Source organism: Rhinolophus hipposideros, assembly GCF_964194185.1.
Source record: "Rhinolophus hipposideros genome assembly, chromosome: 18".
Taxonomy (NCBI): domain Eukaryota; kingdom Metazoa; phylum Chordata; class Mammalia; order Chiroptera; family Rhinolophidae; genus Rhinolophus; species Rhinolophus hipposideros.
This window is the reverse complement of record NC_138064.1, coordinates 34,145,314-34,159,258: the sequence shown is the minus strand read 5'-3', so window position 1 is coordinate 34,159,258 and position 13,945 is coordinate 34,145,314. Positions and strand designations below refer to the sequence as shown.

General features: G+C 39.7%; 1 pseudogene across 1 annotated transcript; it reads left to right on the top strand.

Annotated features, from left to right (window-relative positions):
• Nucleotides 1-7,111: 7,111 nt before the first annotated feature.
• LOC308510485 (ATP synthase subunit O, mitochondrial-like) lies at nt 7,112-7,751 on the top strand (annotated as a pseudogene). The gene has a single exon. The product of its transcript is annotated as an ATP synthase subunit O, mitochondrial-like (transcript).
• Nucleotides 7,752-13,945: the final 6,194 nt, after the last annotated feature.

Genomic DNA, 13,945 nt, shown 5'->3' with positions numbered 1-13,945 from the left:
GTGGCCACGATATCTGAGTCTCTATTAACCTGGCTAACACCATTCACCCCATCCCGGTGATTTCCTGAGACCCTGCCCCACCCAACTTGCAGGCCCACCCAAGGAGCGCCCAGTTGTTTTCCATACAAATGGATTGTCTTGGCTCATGCTACAAATTTTCCTAAAACCTCGCAAAGGTTCACAAGCCCCAAGCAAGCAGCATCTGGACTCATCATGCCCCATACCACTTGTTGAGCAGCCCCCAGCCTGGCACTAGTGGCAACCCACTTTGGTTCACAGCTTAGCTTTCCCAGGCACCTCCAAAACCAGCACAAGTGGCAACCATCTGCAGCTTACTTTGTAGCTCATACAAGTGGCCCTGGCCAGGAAACAGGCAGCAGCTAAATTTGGCCTGCGATACAGCCCATCCCAAGAGGCCTCAAAACCAACATACCTGGTGACCAGCTTCAGACCACACCAGAGCATCATACAACCACCTCAACAAAAGACACACACACAAAGGGCAGACTGAGCACGCATCAGAGCCCTGCTAAAGCAAATCCTGCTCTGTACGGTCAGCCCCTGCACAACAGCTCCTCCACTGTAGTCATTGCCAGTCCTCACAACTAACCAGCCCAAGGATCAGTCCCCTCCCATTGACATGCAAACAGCAACCAAGGCTCCACTACAACAGGAGGACACACACAACCCACACAAGGGACACACCTACAGCATCCGGCTCATGTGACCAGGCAAACTGCACCACAGCTCCTTCAAGGACACATAAGGCCAGCCTACTAAGACAAGAAGACATAGCAGCTCTACCTAATACATAGAAACAAACACAGGGAGGCAGCCAAAATGAGGAGACAAAGAAACATGTCCCAAATGAATGAATAGAGCAAAGCTACAGAAAAAGAATTAAATGGAGATAAGCAATCTACCAGATAAAGAGTTCAAAACACTGGTTATAAAGATGCTCAATGATCTCAGGGAGAATTTCAACAAAGAGATAGGAAACATAAAAAAGGAGATAGAAAATATAAAAAAAGAACCAGTCAGAAATGAAGAATACAATAAGTAAAATGAGGAATACATTAGAGGGAATAAATTAAATGAAGCAAAGGATCAAATCAGCTATTTGGAAGATAAAGTAGCAGAAAACACCCTATCAGAATAGCCAAAGAAAATAGAATCCAAAACAAAACAAAAATCAAGATAGTTTAAGGAGCCTTTGGGACAACATCAAGTATATCAACATTTGCATCATAGGGGCACCAGAAGAAGAAGAGAGAGCGCAAGGAATTGAAAACCCATTTGAAGAAATAATGACGGAAAACTTCCCTAACCTGGTGAAGGAAATAGACATACAAGTCCAGGAAACACAGAGAGTCCCAAACAAGATGAACCCAAAGAGGCCCACACCAGGACACATCATAATTAAAATGCCAAATACAATCAAGGTTACTCTACCCAGCAAAGCTATCATTTAGAATGAAAGGACAGATAAAGAGCTTCCCAGGCAAGAAAAACCCAAGGGAGTTCATCGCCACCAAGCCAGTATCACAATAAATGGTAAAGGGATTTCTTTAAGAGGAAAAAGAAAAACAGATTTAAAAAAATATGAATAATAAAATGGCAATAACTATATATCTATCAACAATTACTTTAAATGTAAATGGATTAAATGCTCCAACCAAAAGACATATGATAGCTGAATAGATAAGAAAACAAGACCCTTCCATATGCTGCCTACAAGAGACTCACTTCAGATCGAAAGACACACACAGACTCAAAGTAAAGGGATGGAAAAAGATATTTCATGAAAATGGAAATGAAAAAAAAAAATCTATACTTCTAACAGACAAAATCAATACTTATAACAGACAAAACAGACTTTAAAACAAAGGCTATAACAAGAGACAAAGAAGGACCCAGTCATTCCACTTCTGGGTATTTATCTGAAGAAATCCAAAACGCTATCTCTAAGGGACATGTGCATCCATATGTTCATTGCAGCATTATTTAAAATAGCCACGATATGGAGGCAGCCTGAGTGTCCATCAGTGGATGAGTGGATAAACAAGACGTGGTACGTATATATGATGGAATATTACTCAGCCATGAAAAGGAATGAAATGTTGCCATCTGCAACAATATGCATGGACCTAGAGGGTATTGCGCTGACTGGCGTAAGTCAGAGAAAGACAAATGTCATGTGATTTTACTTATATGTGGAATCTAGACAACAAGATAAAGAAACAAACAGAAACAGAAACAAGCCCATAGATACAGAGAGCATTTTGATGGTTGCCGGATTGGGGGGCAGGGTTGGAAGGATGGGTAAAGTGGGGAAAGGGATTAAGAGGTATAAATTGGTAGTTATAAAATATTCATGGGGATGTAGAGGTATAAATTGGCAGTTACAAAGTAGCATGGGGAATATACTCAGTAGTATTTTAATAACTAGGTATAGTGTCAGATGGGTCCTGGATTTATTGGGGTGATCACTTTGTAAATTACGTAAATGTGTAATCACTGTGTTATACACCTGAAACTAATATATTGTATGTGAACTATATAATTAATTAATAAATTTTTTAAAATATTTAAAATAAAAAATTACAATTTGCTTTATTGCAATATTTGCTTTGTTACAATGAATCTGGAACCAAACCCATAATATCTGCAAGGCATGTCTTTACTCCTATTGGCTCATGAAAAAACAGACTTGGAGACATTTGGTATAATATGCTAAATGTCACACAGGTGGTAAGGGATGGAGGAAAGTCTCTAACCCACATCTATAGTAATCCAAAGCCAGGCACTTAATGATACACTCAACTGATTCCCTATGCTGAGAATAAACACATGGATCCTACTCTCACACTCTCAGAATTCCTACACAAAAATTCCACAAAAACATAGCAATCAGGTAAGTAAATAAAAGCCAGACTTTCCTTTATGCTTCTTGCCTGATTCCTTACTATTCCAGGCAGCTGCAGCAAAATTATATGAATTTTTGTTTTGATCTGGGCATGGGTGAGGGGTTGTCGTAGCATTTTAAAATTATGGGGTCTGAATAACTTTTTCTCTGTTGTGGTATTTTTATCAAAAATGGCAATTTCCAAAGGAAGCCAAATTCCTTGATATAGTCTGCTCTAAACTTTCATCTATAATTTTACTCTAAACATAACTTTCCCTATTGGTTTGGCTAATCATTTAAAGATGCAACACACTTTCCTAAATGTTTAGATTAAATGTATAGACATGACTGCTACAAAAACCCAAGACAAGTCAGTTTCCTGACTACACCACAGTTTCCTTGTCTAAAAAATGAGGACCTTGAACTGCATTAGCATTTGCCAAATTACTATCACAGAACACCAGTTCTAAGAGATACTGTCCTCAAAAAAGAAGTCCCAGGGCAAATAAGTAGCAAAAAAGCTACAAACGATAGCCCTATTTAGAAACTCATGATCCATTAGCAATGGTTACTCTGTTACCAAGTTAAAGGCTCAGAAAATGCTTGCAGTAAAGAAATATTTAACTTTAATTTCAAATTTTCCAATTTATTTGACCATAAAACCATTTCCCTGAAAAAATGTCTACAAATATCCCATGAAAGTAGTATCCATTCATTCACTCACTCAAAAAACTATTTATTGAACATTTACTATATGCCAGACAGTATATTGGGCATTGCAGATACAAGAATATATATCATCCCTGCTCATCCAGAGCCTAAAGTTTAGTTGGGAAAATGGACAATAAATAAGCAACAAATAAACAAATATATGATTCCAAGTTGAGAAAAGTGCTGTGAAGGAAATAATTAAGTTTTCTAATATAAAAAAATGACAAGGGGGACATATTTAGACAGGATAGTGAGAAAAGGCCTCTGTTATATATCAAGATATAATATCGAAAATTATACTGATATAATTTACAAGACACCCATATAATTAGTGTCATTTAATAGTTGAAGAATGAGAAGGGGGCTGCTTATGAAAAGCAGAGGAAGGCATTTCAGGCAAAATACCACCGACCATCTGTTAAACCCCAGGGTGTAAAACTGCTTAACAAGTTCAGGGACTTGAAAGGCCAGTGAGGTAGAAAAGGAGTGACTTCAGAAGGACCTGGAGAGATTGGTTGGGGTCAGATCATGTAGGGTTTCTGAGCCACAGAAAGAGTGTGAGATTTACTGTAAGTATATTGAAAGGGAGTTTAAACTGGGAAGTCACCTGATAGAGTATGTTTTTTTAAAGGTCATGCTGGAGGAGAAGGTCTCAAGGTGCAGATTACATCAATGCTATGCCTACTGTCTCTCAGGACCACACCAAAATTACAAGTAAATTATAGAATAATCAATCTCAAGAATCATCTGAAGACTACCTAAACAGAACCCCTATAACTAAGGATATAAAGAAGAGACCACATCAAGACTTGTAGGACGGACAAAGACATGGAAAAGGCTGACCCCAAACCCACAGATAGTGGTTGAACACCAGGAAGGACACGTTGGAGGCGGAAGTACCCCCCTCGGAAGACGGAGGGGTCCCAGCCTCACATCAAGCTCCCCAGCCCAGGGGTCCTGTGCCAGGAAGAGGAGTTCCCACATTGGCAGTAAAAATCACTGAGGATTCTGTCTACTTGTCCTGTCTGCTTGTCCCAGATGCTCTCTTAAAAGGCCCGCACACGGACTTACTCTTTTGCAAACACTCACCTTCTCCCTAGTGAAGGCGCAGAAACTCGAGAGTCACCAGAGACATACAGGAAAGACCGAGTTATGTAGCTTCACAGAGAAAGCTGCAGTATAGCAGCCATTATCCCTGTGTGAAGCCTGCCTCACGTTTAGCCTACTGGAGAGTGCTATCTTTTCTATTTTCAACCCTCCCTCAAAGGGCCAAATCTGAGACCACATTGGTCTAGTAAAATCCCCGTGTGCACACCACCTTGGAGAGACCCTGTGTCACTGCCCTACACAGCTAGTACTGCATTGCCAGGGGCACTCGCAGTGCCTGGGAAGCCAGCCCTGACCCACAAGCTGTGGAAGCCTTTTGCAGCAGCAGATGGTCTGCGGCTGCTCGGGGAACTTTTGGTGGTGGACAGTGAGGCACAACTTGCGCCCCAGCCTCTCTTGGGCTGCTTTCAGGGATCTGCAGGCCTAAGGCAAGTGGAGGCTGGCTGAGGTGTTCTCAGGGCATTTTGAGAAGTGATCACAGGCCAGGCATGGACACAAGGACTGAATCTACATTAACCTTGTAAAAACCACTGACCATGCCTCATGACTGCCTGGGACCCTGCCCCACCTAGCTAGTGCTGCATCACCGAAGACACCCTAAACACCTGATCAACCAGCCTGGCCCATGCACCTAAGGAGGCTCTTTCAACAGCTGAGCCTTATGGGTAGCCAGTAGGTGGCAACAGATGTAAGAGAGCCCTGGGCCTTTTTCTAAGCTGCCCCAGGCCCAATACTGGTGGCAATTGGCCTCGGTTCACATTGAGGCCACCACCACATGCCTCCAGGTACAACACAGGCAGCAATCAACTACATATATTTTTGTAGCTCCTACCAGGTAGCCCTGGGCCAGTCACAGGCAAGTCTGAAATTGGCCTGCATGGGAGCCCCTCCCAAGAAACAATAGAAATAACATGCCAGACCACACCAGAGCACTACCTGGCTAGCCCCACAAGCAACACACCCAAAGGGGGGTCTCAATAGGCACAGAGCCCATGGGGGCAGATCCTCATCTGAGGAGTCAGTCCCCACACAGCAGCTCATTCACTGTGGGTGTAGCAATCCTCATAGGCAATCAGCCTGCGAGTCAATCCCACTCACTGATGCACCAAAAGTAATCAAGGCTCAGCTACAACAGGAGAGTACACACAACACATTCAAGTGACCTCGTGGTCACAGGAGATCAGGAAGACTGAACCATTGGACCACATAGGACACGTACTATTAATACATAAGGCAACACAGCAAAGACTGAGAGACAAAGGAGATCTACCTAATACACAGAAGCAAACACAGAGCAGCAGCCAGAATGAGGAAACAAAGAAACATGTCTCAAATAAACCTCCAGAAATAGAACTAAATGAAATGGAGGCAACCAACCTACCAGAGACAGAGTTTAAAACATTGGTTATAAGAATGTTTAAGGAACTTAGTTAGAATTTCAAGAAAGAGATAGTAAGTATAAAGAAGGACATAGAAATCATAAAAAGGAACCAGTCATAAATACACAATACAATAACTGAAATGAAAAATACACTAGAAAGAATCAATGGCAAATTAGATGAAGCAGAGGATAGAATCAGTGATTTAGAAGACAAGGTAGTAGAAAACACCCAATCAGAGCAATAACAACAACAACAGAAAAGATAGTGTAAGGGACCTAAGGGACAACATCAAGCATAATAACATTCACATCATAAAAGTATGAGAAGAAAGAGAAAGGGAGCAAGGGATCAAGAACATATTTGAAGAAACAATGACTGAAAACTTCCCTAACCTGATGAAGGAAATAGACATACAAGCCCAGGGAGGACAGAGAGTCCCAACCAAGAACCCAAACAGTCCACACCAAGACACATCATAATTAAAATGGCAAAAGTTAAAGACAAAGAAAGAATCCTAAACGCAGCAAGAGAAAGACAACCAGTTACTTACAAGGGAGCTCCCATAAGATTAGCAGAAACTCAACAGAAACTTTACAGGCCAGAAAGGAGTGGCAGGAAATAGTCAAAGTGATGAAAACTAAAGCCTATAACCAAGACTACTCTTCTACCCAGCAAGGGTATCATTTAAAATTGAAGGAGAGATAAAGAGATTCTCAGACAAAAACAAAGCTAAAGGAATTCATTACCACCAAGTCAATATTACAGTAATTGTTAAAAGGACTTCTTTAAGCAGAAGAAAGGAGAAAACAAAGATAAAAAATATGTACATATCAATAATCACTTAAAATATAAATGGATTAAATGTTCCAATCAAAAGACATAGGGTAGCTGAATAGATAAGACCCATGTATGTGCTGTCTACAAGAGACCCACCTCAGATCAAAAGACACACTGAAAGTATGTGTCTGAAAGTAAAGGTATGGGACCTACAGTCGCCTGGGAGAAGATGGCAGCCCCAGCAGTGTCCAGGTTCTCCCGACAGGTGCAATGCTTCAGAACATCTGTGGTCAGGCCATTTACCAAGCTTGTGAGGCCACCTGTTCAGATATATGGTATCAAAGGTCGTTATGCCACTGCTCTGTATTCTGCTGCATCTAAGCACAATAAACTGGAACAAGTAGAAAAGGAACTGTTGAGAGTAGCACAACTCTTGAAGGAACCCAAAATGGCTGCTTCAATTATGAATTCCTATGTAAAGCGTTCCATTAAAGTGAAAAACCTAAATGCCATGACCGCAAAAGAGAAGTTTTCTCCCCTCAGATCCAACCTGATGAATTTGCTTGCTGAACATGGTCGCCTGAACAATACCCCTGGAGTCATTTCCACCTTTTCTACCAAAATGAGCGTGCACCGTGGGGAAGTACCTTGCTCAGTTACCACCGCGTCTCCTGTAGATGAGGCCACTCTTCTGAATTAAAAACGGTGCTGCAGAGCTTCCTAAGTAAAAATCAGATACTGAAATTGGAAGTTAAGACTGATCCATCAATCATGGGTGGAATGATTATCCATATTGGAGAGAAATATGTTGATATGTCTGCAGAAACCAAATTCAGAAGCTGAGTAGGGTTATGCGGGAGGTTTTCTGAAAGTGAAATTAATTGATTTTCTGTCAGGGAAAATTCTTCAACTTGGAGCCACAATAAAATGCTTCCTGAACAGAAAAAAAAAAAAAAAAGGAAGTAAAGGTATGGCAAAAGATATTTCACACAAATGAAAGTGAGAAAACGCTAGGGTAGCAATGCTCATATGGGACAAAATAGACTTTAAAACAAAGGCTATAATAAGAGATTAAAAAAAGACATTACATAATAATAAAGAAATCAATCCAACAAGAGGACATATCCCCAGTAAACATTTATGCACACAATATAGGAGCACCTAAATATATAAAACAAATATTGACCAACATAAAGGCAGAGATCAACAGTAACACGATCATAATAGGGGACTTTAACACCCACTGATCCTAATGGACAGATCTTCCAGGCAGAAAATCAACTCAGAAACAGTGGCCCTAAATAACACACTAAACCAGATGGATTACATTGATATTTTTAGAGCATTTCACCCCAAAGTAGCAGAATATACATTCTTTTCAAGTGCACATAGAACATTTTCCAAAATAGACCACATGTTAGACCACAAAATTAGTCTCAATAAATTTAGGAAGATTGAAATTATGTCAAGCGTCTTCTCTGACCACAGTGGTATGAAACTAGAAATCAATTATTTAAAAAAAGAAAAAAAACCTATAAAACGCACAAACACATGGAGGCTAAATAACATGCTACTAAATAATGAAACAATGAGATCAAGGAAGAAACCAAAAGATACCTTGAGACAAAATGAAAATGAAAACACAATGACCCCAAATCCATGTGATACCGTGACAGCAGTCCTAAGAGGGAAATTCATAGCAAGGCAGGCCTACCTAAAGAAACAAGAAAAATCACAAATAAACAGTCTAACTTTACACTTAAGGGAACTGGAAAAAGAACAGCAAACATAGCCCAAAGTGAGTACAAGGAAGGAAATAATAAAGATCAGAGCAGAAATAAATAAAATAGAGGCTAAAAGAATAATACAAAAGATCAATGAAACCAAGAGCTCGTTTTTTGAAAAGATAAACAAAACTGACAAACCTTTAACCAGATTCATCAAGAAAAAAAGAGAGAGGACCCAAATAAATAAAATCAGAAATGAAAGAGAAGTGAGAATGGACACCACAAAATACAAAAATAAATAAATAAATAAGAAAATACTATAAGCAACTACACACCAACAAATTGGACAATCTGGAAGAAATGTATTGTTTTTATGATATCATACTTGTAAGATGGGTGTTTTAAACCAAAACACAAAAATGTAGATAATATGTAATCTGTGATAACCCAAAGGGTCCAGACTATTAATTTTATAAATAACTCCCCCACCTTTAGGATATTTCTCATTTACAAATATCTATTACACACCAGGCAGTGTTCTTTTTCTCCATGTACCATATCTTGAAAGCAGACTCCTGACACAGAGTTATAGTAAATGTCTTTGAATAACAGATAGCACAACCTGACCCACATCAGACGTAGGGTCAGCTGGTAGGCAAACTGGTTTTTGAGGCAAGCAGGCCCTCCTCCCCATAGGAACATGTGCTTCTTTTCCAAGTCATGCTGTGGGTTTAAGAGGACAATATTTATTCAATCATTCATTCAGTAAACATTTACTGAGCAACTACCATGTTTCCCCAAAAATAAGACCTAGCCGGACAATCAGCTCCAATGCATCTTGTTGAGCAAAAATTACTATAAGACCCAGTATGATATGATATGATATGATATGATATGATATGATATGATATGATATGATATGATATGATACGATATGATATGATATATGATATGATATAAGACCCGGTCTTATAGGAAAATAAGACCGGGTCTTATATTAATTTTTGCTCCAAAAGCATTAGAGCTGATTGTCTGGCTAGGTCTTATTTTCAGAGAAACATGGTAGTAGGTGCCGGGCTCTCTGCAAAATACTGGTGATCACTAGCAAGCCAAATGGACATGTCTCTTGTCTTCATGGGATTTACAGTCTAGTGTGAGACATAAATAATTCCACCAATATATGTAGTAGAAAATTGAGTTCCTGCTATGAAGGAAAATACAGCACGCTATAAAAGAATATTATTAGAGGACTTAATTTTTATGGAGAACAATTTTTGATCGAGGATGTATCAAGCACTATCTTTGTGAGCTATTTGTTAACATGAAAATTTTGCAGACAATGTGAGCCTTAACTGTCCACTCATCTCATTCACAAAGATTTATAAGAAAGTCTTACAGTAGGTCTTCTACATACAGAGTCATACTCTTCCTTAACTTCTCAGCTTTCCTATAACTCCAATAAATGCTCCAAATTCTCAGCAGAAACATTCTCATTTCACATTTTCTAGATCTGGCCTCCCATTTAATCTTTGGAAGGATTTCACTGCCCACTACAGACCTAAATCCCTTTTCTTAACACACACACACACACACATACACACACCACGGAAAAGGGTATAACAGCTTCAGAAATGCTAGGTGTATAGAATATTTATGGCTAGTCTACCTGGCATCTATACCCCCTTTCTCTGGCATGACTGTAATATTCATTTGGGAATCTAGCCCTTCCCCACTCTCAGCCTGGTGTGCTGGATGGGACACTCTTCCGAGCTCCATGGGCAAAGTACGAAACTCGGCCCTAAGTCCATCTGGTCATTGTTCAGGGTCAAGAATGTGACATAAGCCAGTCCAATAAAAGCACATCTAGGCCTCATACTAAAATAGTGGGATAAGGACTCTTGCACTATTTCACTGGATTTGAAGCTAGAAGGGTTAGCCCCAGGAATTTCTGACAGCTATCTTGTAATTACAAAGAGAGGGCCTGTCTGAGAATAGATTGAACACACAGACAGCTACACTGAGAGATGGAGTAAGGAGAAATAGACACTGATAACAGCGGGAGCCTGAGACTTTCGGCCAGTTTTCCCTTGCATAATCCACATCTGGTCCACGGCAAATACTCTCAATATTTTTTGCCCAACATACCCTGGAAAAAGAGGTCAACCAATACAGCCACCTCTCCTTCACTCCTGAGGTCAGAGACTCTAGGAGGCTGGTCTCTGTCTTTTAGATTTACCGTGTAATCATCAGATTACTGGTCCACTGTGTTCCCTTAACCACGGGGGACACATATCAAGTTCTCCATGCCATCTGTTAAATCTGCTGTCTCTTGATCTGAGATGAAGAAGAAAGCAGCCCCCCAAACCACCTCCTTGGAGATGGGACTCAGCACAATACTCTCCAAAAAATCCTTAGAAATCCTGAAACCACATCTACTCTCTCAATCTTTTTATGACCTTTATGTGGGAGAAGGATGTAAGAATCATGTAACCAGTTCTCAGTTTACTCTTTTGGAAATTCTGCATAGGAACTGCCTCTTCTCTTAGAAGGCAGGATTAATTGTATCTTTGGATCTTGGCAGAAACGTCCATTGTAATATTATGTTGCAAATATGAACATCACCCATCATATATTTTTCAAGGAAAAAAAGTTGAACACTGTTTCAATGTTTTCACATTTCCTACAGTGTCCAAAATGAGAAGTCTGGCCCTGAGATAATCACAGAAAACAACCAAGTTCATATTTTCAGTATTCAGGGAACTTTGAAAGGTTTAGAGAAAAGCAATCATGATGATTAAGGAGTACAAAAATTAAGGATAAAGGAATTATGCTCTCCTAAATACCTAACTCTAATCCTCACATATAAGAATGTCTGCATCTCAGGGGAGAGTATCAGGTTAGTGCATCTAAACTCAGAACAAGTTTGACTTGGCTATAACAGAACAGATGAAACTACATCCTGGCAGAAAGTTATTAAATAATTTCATGGGTTACCAATGGAGGCCATGTTCCTTCTTTGAAACTATTTTTAAAAATAGAAAAGCCTCTCTTTAAAACAGCTTAGCCAAAGTCTTGCTCTAAAAAAAGGTGAGACCTCCGTAATAGACTGAATCTTCTGCATGTATGACCATTGTTGATTCTCCCACTGTAGTTTCTATGGGTCTCTTACTGGTGCCCTTTGCTCTAATCTCCTTTCTTCTTCTTCTTTTTAAATCTAAGGTATCTCCTGTTTCCCAGCATCCTGTGCAAGGCAGTTTCTGGTTAGCTGCTGACAAACTGTCTCTGTTTATAGAACAAGAGGTAAAGACAAACTCTCCATCCATAACTGAAACATAACACTATGCCTAGATTTATGATTTTAAAAGGCCTTTAGATATTTTCTCATTTGTGCCACCCACAGAATTTCCTTCTAAAGTCTGAACTTGGTTTTAACATCCTATAGAATTCTGGAAAGGAAGCCTTCAAAGGCTTTTTGAGATTCTGCCAGTTTCTGGAAAGTTTGTATTGGCTGCAAGTTATGATTAAAATTATTTACTTGCTATTTAGTTTAATATCTAAGGAGAGATTTCTAAATAGGCTGCCTCAGGCCTTTCAGTGCTATCTAGAATGATGATGTAAAAACTGTACAGCAGTGTGGGAGACAAAAGATAAAGTTAGAGGAAAATAGCTCAAGTAACCCAAAGAATTTTTTTAAAAAACCTTTCTATGTTTCTGTCACACATATCCTCCCCCTGTCATTTAGCCCTAGTATCTACTATCCCTGGATATGGAGTTTCCAAGTGTGGGTAAGGAGTTCTGGCGTGTGTGTGTGTGTGTGTGTGTGTGTGTAACATGTATGTAATATGTGCATTACATACATAAAAGTTGGTGGTTCATGAGACATATCATATCTCCTCCAAACCACAATAAAAAAGAAAAATATATTTTGGAGAAGAAAACTGGTACATGCATATAAATCGATACTGATACATCAAACTCCCAGCTTATATTCCTTTCATCATTCTGAGTCCCTGCAGCAAAGGTATGCATCACACCACAGAAGATTTTTTCTCCATCTTAGGAATTCTGAGTTTCCACATGTGAAACGCAAAAGATATCATGAGTTCAAAATGTAAAAACCTCCGTGTGGAGAAAAATGAAGTACCGATCATTGTCTTCAACAGAACCAAAAAGGTCACACGGAAGAGGACATTTAAGGAAACTCTGACAAGGCATTGACTGAGGAGATTAAATGATCCAATCTGATATTTCTGCAAGATCTAATTCAAAGGGCCAAGGCATCATTCCAGTAAATCAAGTTAAAAGAAAAGAGGCTTATTTTTATAATCCATCTTTCCTCAGTAAAGTTGGTTTCCATAGCCACAGGCTTGTCAGCCAGCTGGTTTGGTTAATGATGACCCTGGGGAGACAACAGTTTTTTCCATCCCTATTTGCAAAGCACAGCCAAATTGGTGCGAGAAGTTATCTGAGAAGGAGACTCTTTCCCCAGAGAGGCTAATGCTAGATTCTCTGATCAGCAACATCCTCAATAAAAGAGAGCAGACAGCAATTTTGGGTTTGTCTACAATCTAATACAATCTAATACCCTCTTAGGGAGCAGCAATGGTGCCATGGAATTCCACTCAGTCTGAGAAGGGAAAACAAATCCATCGCCTTATCAAACAACTCGGATGTTTTTTCATTAATACTCAGAAGTCCCGGGGTTTCTTTCTGAACTTCAGCTATCTCATCTACAGAGACTTTTGCTCAGACCCTCCTGTTCCAACATGCTAAAATTGCACTCCCTGACCTAACAATTTCTGTTCTACCATAAACACCCCTTGTGATCCCCTTTCCTCCATCTCTCTTTTCCGGTGCTGAGCTCAGACCAAGTTCTAGTATCCAGTAGGACACCCTTTGGTTTATTAAGTCAAAAGTCACATGATTTCTCCACCTTTGCAATTCACTCTTCTAGCTCTAGCCTGAGTTGAGAACCAAGCACTCAAACTAGAGAACATTGAATTTGTCAAAAATGCATCTCATTTCAAAAGCACAGCAGTAAGTCTTTGTTGATTTTGCTCACCTTCCAAGCTACTATCCAGTTTCTCTCCTTTTCTTGCCAAATTTAACTATATGGTCTACACAAGCCACCTCTCTTACTATCACCATATTGTCACCAAATCCCTTTTTAAATACCTGAGATTAGATTTAACTGCCGACACTCCAGTGCAATATTTCTCTTGAAGGTCACAAATGACCTTTATAAATGACTAAATCTAAAGCTAAAACTGATCTTATCTCAGTCCTCATTATTCTTTATCTTTTTTCAGCATTTGGTAGTTAATGACCCCCTGCTT